Source organism: Schistocerca nitens, chromosome 1, assembly GCF_023898315.1.
Source record: "Schistocerca nitens isolate TAMUIC-IGC-003100 chromosome 1, iqSchNite1.1, whole genome shotgun sequence".
Classification (NCBI taxonomy): domain Eukaryota; kingdom Metazoa; phylum Arthropoda; class Insecta; order Orthoptera; family Acrididae; genus Schistocerca; species Schistocerca nitens.
In genome coordinates, this window is record NC_064614.1 from 624,097,548 (window position 1) to 624,107,000 (window position 9,453).

A 9,453-nucleotide genomic window follows, 5' to 3' on the forward strand; every position below is an offset into this window, starting at 1 on the left:
CATGCGACGGAAACGACGGCCGGATCTCCAGCGCAATGTTTTACGCCACACTTGCGCACGATTTGGTGTTCGCGTACTGTACGCTGTTAGGTTCGGCTAAGTAGTAGTGATGAATACTTGTGCATTCGCAAGGGTTAGCTGCCTTCAGTACCAGCTTCACCACATGTTAGCAACGCAGCTACGATTGCAGTTATATCGGTTTCCATAAAACAAAGAAACTTGGGATCAGAACTGTACGTGTTAAATGTAGTGGAACTTAGCATAAAGTAGTAACAATGAAACAGCTGAAAAACGCTGTTGTAAAGAAAGACTGTGTGTACGAACTTAGGACTCGAAAGATAAAAAAGCTGCGGTTGTGACGTACATCAACTTCATAAAAAAAATGAACGTCACAGTTGTTCGAACGAAGTCATACCACAACTCATTTCAAACACTGTAGAAGTCAGGAGAGTATGCAGTTGGTCATTCATTTAAGTGTATTGTACGGTGCTTACGGTATGCATTCATATGTGGTCGAGAGCTGTCCTGTTGTTGGATGCAACCATCATCTGCTGAATCCGCCTTCTTAGCCGAAGTCACGCACACCATTGCGGTCGCCCTCGTACCGTTGGTAGTTGGTTGGAATGGCTGAAGAAACTTTTATTGCCAGTATTTAGCTGATTAAGGGAGGAGAGGTTGTGGAGTATAGTTGTTGACAAGCCTTTACGCCAGCGTCATGGATTCAGTTTCAAAGCTGTCTACAGTGTCCCATAAAGTGAGGTCTTGTGACTGTTGATGGCGATCCGCTGGACAGGTAAGTCGAGTTCGGCGCCCTCCTGGTGCTATACAAATGGCACAGGGTATATGACGGCATCGGATTTTCCCCTCGTCATCATCATCGACACCAATAATACAAGCATCACACTAAACTCTACACGCACGTTTCAGTCACCTATACCAGACATACAAGACCCTTTGATACGCAGCTCGTAGTGGTTTGCAGAGGATACGTGAAGGTGACGCAGTACTCACACCTCGCGAAGGAAAGTTACTACTGTGCGCGATGAAGGAATGCTTTCCCTATGAGACAACTGAACAACACCTTGAGAGGCGTACATCAGTGTTAGGGGTGCGGTCTCCACACACTTAAGCAGTCACAGTTTCGTTTGGAGAGGTAAAGGTCAGCCTATCTCCCTTAAAATCATGCACACAAAGACATTGACTAGTCCGAAAAGGCCCCTTTCATCGATAACGGGTTCCATCTTGTCACCAAATCAAAACAGTTTACTCTTAACAGAGGAAGGGTACCAGGTTCGAGTCCCGGTGCGACACAGAGTTCCAAAGCAACAGGAAGTTTCAAATCAGCGCACGCTCCGTTGCAGAGTGAATATTTATTCCGGAGACGTTTTTTGTCAGCTTGCACTTGAAACAAACTCGTCCGTGAAGGGAACAGACCTCCATCTCTCCTCTTCGTAAATATTAATGTGTCCACTTTAAACTCTCCTTCCTGCAATGTGTGGGTACGCATTATAATCCGATTACAATTTTGTTACTTATTCGCTTTTGTACCTTGATAACTTTGCCTAACAATGGAGAGAAGAGTAGGGTTTAAACTATCATTGATGGTGAGGCCATTGAAGGCGGAGTCGAAGTTCGGAAGATTGAAGGGAAGGAAGCGATCGTGTCAATGTCAAGGGAAACGTCTCAGCATTTGCATCAAACTATTCAGTGAAAAACATTGAAAACCTAAATCTCGATGGCTGGAGGGGCATTTTAACTGTCCGTCCCAAATATGAGCCCAACGGGATAATCACTGTGTCGCCTCGTTCGGTGATACGAAATTAGATGTGAAGGATTTTCATTTGTTACAAGGCTTCTGAGGACGTGTAGTGCATGTGTTAAGGGCAGTGCTGTTTTTCTGGGGAAACGCTGGGGGATGCGAACCCCTAAACTTTTTCGTCGACAAAGTAATTTTTTTACGATGTTGAGAACTTGGAAGAGTGCCAAAGACTTATTTCATCGACGTAAATTTTTTATTTCATTTTTTTCGTGTTGGTAATTGCAATACGAACGATACCAGTGCATTTTTTTGTGGGAAAAGCTATGTCATTGACTTTTTCAAGCATTTCGAAGCTGCGGCAACCGTTCTCGGCAACTGAATCGCTGGCAGCCAGTTCGACAAGCATGTAGTGACTTCGCCCGCTAATAGTGGGCGATGGTCGTGCTAAACGGATATGCGTACGTTCAAATCGCATGCTTCATTTGAGGTGATGTAAACTGAAGTGTTCGATACCGCTTTCTCTTGTGTTTCTCGGTATCGTCTGCTTCATTTGAGCTGTAAAGTCAACTGAAGAGTCCGATACCATTTTTTTGTAGTTCGACATGTTGATGACGTCATGGCTAAAAGCAGACGGGTGGTGTCCCATGCTTCAGTTATAACTAATTTTCGCTGCCATACATCCCATGTCGGAGTACCCTCAAACTTTTTTTTTATAAGAAAAGCAGCGGTTAAGGGTATTATAGAGACTGAGGTTCCCATTCGTTAAACATAACAAAAGATATCGAACAAATTCGGAGACGTGCTGCTAGATCCGAAACAGTGAGATAGATATGGGAACAGTTGCAAGAAAGGTGACATTGTTGTCACAAAACCCTGCTGGTTAAATCTGCAGAAGTGATCTTCAAAACAGAGTGCGTAAAAATTGCACTGTCACCATTGTACACCTGATTTTGAAACGTGCGTATAGGATAAACAGGATTTGAGAGGCCACAGACACATATAGCCAGTTAACTTCACTTATTTCACGTGGAACCCACACAGAAATAAAAGAGAGAGAGTGACTAATACTGGAACAAAGTCGTTTCGAAATGATACCTTACTAAGAACAGTGCTCGATGATCGGACAGTCCTGTTTGCTGCAGCATGGCCACACCGTAGTTCAGATGAGGTAGTCATCTTATTCCTTCGAACGCAAGAAGACGAATATCACTCACTGTCATGTGTGACGGGTCTTGAGCTAAGTGCTTAATATCTAGTCAGAAATTGTTGTTGAGGTTTATGCACATGGAAATTAGAAATATTTAACCACATTTGTGACTGACCCGCCTGATCGTAGCAGATAATTCGGCAGATGATGCTTAGCGTCTCCCTCTCTCGAGCTCTCGCTCCCCTCTCATAGCGTTGGCTGTTGACGTCCTGGACTGAAACAGACAGCCGTCTGCTATATGCAAATGAAACACAGAATGGACTGCAGTGCCGCTGCACTGAAGTTCAGTATACCGCTGACGTCATTCACTGAGGTGATAAAAGTCATGGGACATGCAGACAGCAGTAGTACCGCTTACATAACAAATGTAATACCTAATTTCGAGTAATACTTCTCACCTCGCAGTGGCAGACGCCCTTCACTTAACGACAGAGAGCGGCGGCGTTTGCGTAGAGTTGTCAGTGTTAAGAGACAAGCAACACTGCGTGAAATAACTGCAGAAATCAATGCGGGACGTATGACGAACGTATCCGTTAGGCCAGTGTAGCGAAACCTGATGTTAACGGGTTACGGCGGTAGACAGCGGCCGCGAGTGCCATTGCTAACAGCACGACATCGCCTACAACGCCTCTCCAGGGCTCGTCGCCACATCGGTTGGACTCTAGACGACTGGGAACTAGAGGGCTGGTCAGATGAGTCCCGATTTTAGTTGATAAGAGCTCATCGTACGGTTAGAATGCGGCGCAGACCCCACGAAACCATGGGCCCAGGTTATCAACAAGGAACTGTGCAAGCTGGTTGTGGCTCCATAATGGTGTGGGGTGTGTCTACATGGAACTGACTGGTTCCTCTGGTCCAATTGAACTGGTCATTAGCTGGAAGTGGTTAAGTTCGGCTACTTGGAGACAATCTGCAGCCTTTCATGGACTTCATGTTCCCAAACAACGATGGAGTTTTTATGGATGACAATGTGTAATGTCACTAGGCATAATTGTTCGCGATTGGTTTGAAGAACATTCTGCGAATGAGTTGGCGACCCAGATCACCCGACGTGAATTCCATCGGACATTTATGGGACGTAAACGAGAGGTCGGTTCGTGCAGAAAATCCTACACTGGCAATGTTTTCGAAATTATGTACGTCTGATAGGCAGCAAGGCTCAATGTATCTGCAGGGGACTTCGAACGACTTGTTGAGTCCATGCCACGTAGGGCTGCTGCACTACGCCAGGCAGGAGGAGGTCTGTCACGATAATAGGAGGTATCCTATGGGTTTTGTCACCTCAGTGTACTTTCTTTGATTTTCTCCTAAACATGATCTCCTCTACATTAGTAGAGTCCTCTTTTACACTACTGGCCATTAAAATTGCTACATCACGAAGATGACGTGCTACAGACGCGAAATTTAACCGACAGGAAGAAGATGCTGTGATATGCAAATGATTACCTTTTCAGAGCATTCACACAAGGTTGCCGCCGGTGGCGACACCTACAACGTGCTGACATGAGGAAAGTTTCCAACCGATTTCTCATACACAAACAGCAGTTGACCAGCGTTGCCTGGTGAAAGGTTGTTGTGATGTCTCGTGTAAGGAGGAGAAATGCGTACCATCACGTTTACGATTTTGATAAAGGTCGGATTGTAGCCTATCGCGATTGCAGTTTATCGTATCGCGACATTGCTGCTCGCGGTGGTCGAGATCCAATAACTGTTAGCAGAATATGGAATCGGTGGGTTCAGGAAGGTAATACGGAACGCCGTGCTGGATCCCAATGGCCTCGTATCACTAGCAGTCGAGATGACAGGCATCTTAGCCGCATGGCTGTAACGGATCGTGCAGCCACGTCTCGATCCCTGAGTCAACAGATGGGGACGTTTGCAAGACAACAACGATCTGCACGAAAAGTTCGACGACGTTTGCAGCAGCATGGACTATCAGCTCGGAGACCATGGCTGCGGTTACCCTTGACGCTGCATGACAGACAGGAACGCCTGCGATTATGTACTCAACGACGAACTTGGGTGCACGAATGGCAAATTGTCATTTTTTCGGATGAATCCACGTTCTGTTTACAGCATCATATTGATCGCATCCGTGTTTGGCGACATCGTGGTGAACGCACATTGGAAGTGTGTATTCGTGATCGCCATACTGACGTATCACCCGGCGTGATGGTATGAGGTGCCATTGGTTACACGTCTCGCTCACCTCTTGTTGACATTGACGGCACTTTGAAGAGTGTTACGACCCGTGGCTCTACCCTTCATTCGATCCCAGCGAAACCCTACATTTCAGCAGGATAATGCACGACCGCATGTTGCAGGTCGTGTACGGGCCTATCTGGATACAGAAAATGTTCGACTGCTGCACTGGCCAGCACATTCTCCAGATCTCTCACCAATTGAAAACATCTGATCAATGGTGGCCGAGCAACTGGCTCGTCACAATACGCGTCACTACTCTTGATGAATTATGGTATTGTGTTGAAGCTGCATGGGCAGCTGTACCTGTACACGCCATCCAAGCTCTGCTTGACTCAATGCCCAGGCGTATCAAGGCCGTTATTACGGCCAAAATGGCTCTGAGGACTACGCGACTTAACTTCTGAGGTCATCAGTCGCCTAGAACGTAGAACTAATTAAACCTAACTAACCTAAGGACATCACACACATCCATGCCCGAGGCAGGATTCGAGCCTGCGACCGGAGCGGTCGCTCAGCTCCAAACTGTAGCGCCTAGAACTGCACGGTCACTCCGGCCGGCTATTACGGCCACAGGTGGTTGTTCTGGGTACTGATTTCTCAGGATCTATGCACCCAAATTGCGTGAGAATGTAATCACATGTCAGTTCTAGTATAATATATTTGTCCAATGAATACCCGTTTATAATCTGCATTTCTTCCTGGTGTAGTAATTTTAATGGTCAGTAGTGTATTATCTCTGCTAATCGTTCCTAATATAAATTTTTGTAGGTCATTTCATAATGCCTTTATGTGATATTTTTCTTGCTTTGAGGCTGGTTTTTAGCAGTCTTTTTCCTTCCTACATGCAATCTGATTTTTGCCCTGAGTAGGCTGTGATGACTCCGTTGGCAGACTTTAATGACCTTTATCTGGCACTGGCTGAAGATGGATGTTCCTGTTTGTAACAATGTTATCTATTGCAGATTTATGACTTCTTGTGTGCTGAAAAGGCTATTGATACTGCTCTTTGTGGTCATAGAATGTATTATTTATTCTCAGTTCGGTGCTTGAGCATAAGATGATCATAATTTCACTTCGAAAATTTTCACTAAATCTTTGTTCAGCTGCAGAGATGAGACTATTTCCAATACGAACATTAAAATGCCCCATTATGACAGGAAGTTCGTTTGAAGGTATCAGATTGGTAACTTCTTGTATCTGGTCATAGAAGGCCTCTTTTTGTGTTCTAGGTTTACAATCCGCTGGGCTATTTAGGTGGATGGTGTTCAATTTGTGATGAACCAGTTTCGTCTGTCGGCCTTTGTGGCCGAGCGGTTCTAGCCGCTTTTGTCTGGAACCGCGCGACCGCTACGGTCGCAGGTTCGAATCCTGCCTCGGGCATGGCTGTGTGTGATGTCCTTAGGTTAGTTAGGTTTAAGTAGTTCTAAGTTATAGGGGAGTGATGACCTCAGATGTTAAGACCCACAGTGGTCAGAGCCATTTGAACCAGTTTCGTTTTTAGTATAACTATTCTCTCAGATATGTATTGGCACCTCTCAGTAAGATATCTGCATTATTTGTGGATAAGAATTCGTATTTCGTCTTTAGCTTTTGTCTCTTTCTCAACTCCCCTGTAATTGTATAGATACTGCCCGTTGCCTTTCTTTTTGTGTCTTGACTACCACATACCGATGTTGATGTTTCAAATCTTCTATAAGCTCTTGATCTTTGCTAATAAAAGATTTTATATTCCACGTTCCAATTCTCAGGATATTTTTATTTTTCCATGTCTTAGACCTGTTCCTACCGTAGCCTAATATCACGACCAAAGCTAGGAACAGGTCTGTTGCAGTTTACGCACGAGGAAGTTAAAAATATTTAACAACGATTATGACTGATATGACTTCTATCGCAGATAATTCGGCAGATGATGGCTCAACGTTAGTCCTGTCACTCTATCTCTGTCATAGCATCGGTTGACATGCTAATTTAAAACGTTTGCATTTAAGGCTAGTCAGAAACAGACAGTTAACTGCTGTGTGCAAATGAAACATAGAATGGACTGCAGGGCCGCTGCATGGAGGTTCTGTACCCCGCTAATATTGTAAAAACACATTTACTTTAGTGTCAGTTGCCTCGTCTTTTAGAATTTGTGTAATTTTCGAATAATTTGCTCTAAAACTAATAATATAGAAACCATAGATAAGAACCTGACAATATACATAGCTTTAGTAGATGTAGAGAAAGCCTTTGATAATGTTAAATGGGATAAGATGTTTGAGGTACTCAAAAAAGAAGGAATAGATATAAAGATAGAAAAATGATATGGAACCTGTACAAAAACGAGACAGCAGTTATCCGTGGACGGACAAAACAAGAAGAGGTGCAGATACGGAAAGGTGTCCGACAAGGTTGCGCACTATCCCCTGTAATCTTTAACCTATACATTGAAGAGGCGCTGAAAAAAGTAAGGGAAAATTCACAGACAGGTGTAGTAATTCATAGCCAACGAATAGATATGATGAAATATGCCGATGATATAGCTGTCCTGGCTGAAGGTGAAGAAGATCTTGTAGTCCTGCTGAATAGAATGGATAAAGTTATGGGGGAAGAATATAATATGAGAATTAATAAAGCAAAAATAAAAGTAATGGCATGCGACAAAAAAGATCAAGTGAAAGTCGAAGTTCATGTAGGCGATGAACTGCTTGAACAAGTAGATAAATTTACTTATCTGGGCAGTAATATTACCAGGCATGGAAGGAGCAAGGCAGAAGTGAGAAGTAGAATTGCTCAAGCAAAGGCTGCTTTTAACAAGAAGAAAAACATCTTAACATCTAAGAGCATCAGCCTTGAAATCAGGAAAAGATTTTTGAAATCATATGTGTGGAATGTGGCATGCTATGGGTGTGAAACATGGACTCACGGGACAGAGGAAGACCAGAAGCTAAATTCTTTTGAAATGTGGTGCTATAGACGCATGCTCAAAGTAAAATGTATCGACAAGGTCACAAACGAAGTGGTTCTGGAAAGAGCAGGTGAGAAGAGAAGCTTCTGGAGGTTCATTGTTAAAACAAGAGTGCAATTTACAAGCCATCTATTAAGACATAAAGGACTCCTGAACACAATCATAGAGGGATATGTCGAGGGAAAAAGACCAAGAGGAAGACCACGACTGAGGTACATGGATCAAATCGTGAAAGATGTGGGATGTAACACCTATAAAGAAATGAAGAGAAAAGCTGAAAGACGCACAGAATGGAGACAAGCTGCCATTGTAGCTGTTGCAAAACAATCCTTGGATTGACCACTACAGAAGAAGAAGAGAATGGTAACTGGCGCACAGAACTGTGCCCCGTGTGAGTATTGCGTATATGACTACCGGTGAAGGACGAGGCCCCGTTAATGAGCCGGGGCGCTGTGTTTTGTGTGTGCCGCTGCCGCCTCCACTTCACCTCACGCTGTGACGATTTGGCCGCTCCCTAGCGTGAGGCGGTCCCCCCCTTTGCCGCCGCCGCCCATTGTTCCCCGAGGGTCCCTCCCTCACGCAGCACGCAGCCTCCCGCCGGCCGGCCGGCAGGCAGGAATGTGTCATCGCGTCGGCCAGTGCTGTGTGTGCCGCGAACCAAGCCGGCGCGCCGATCGATGCCGCCGTGTTCCGCGCAGCGCACCGCGCCGACCTGCCACTCTAAGGATTCCTGGCCGGCGCTGCCGCTTCTGGTCGTGCCCTCCAGTTTACCGGGTCAGTGATGCTCCGCCCGCCTTGCGGCCGACGCCGGAACTGACTCCCAGCGGGATATCGGTGAGGACACTTTCTCTAAGGCACGTGTTTCTGTACCGTAGCTTACCGAAGCGTCTGGTGCTCGTCTGCTTCCTGGCCAAGTGTTCTGTTCGCCGTCCAACCGACAAGACACATGGCGTCAAAGTGTAACGTTAACGTCACGTCACGTCACGTCGAGTCAGCAGTGATGCGTAACAACGGTAATTAGCTTTAAACGTATTAATCATTTCGCGTCAGGCCCCTTATCGTAACGTTGTAGTTTTCCTGTTTTTTGAAGTGGCAGTCAAGTATAATTGCGTAAATCATAGGACTTTCACCATTTCACTTTTCTCTTATTTCATTTTTCTACACTGTTGCTGTTTCTGCCCTGTAGCTATTTTCGCCTGAAGATTATCACTCGAAAATGGCTGTAGAGCAGAAACTGACATAGCGTTAAAAAGGAAGTAAAAGAACAGTCAAATGTCGAAAGTCTTATGATTTACTCATTGAAACTCTGTAGTATTTCCTACACGGACATGGCGT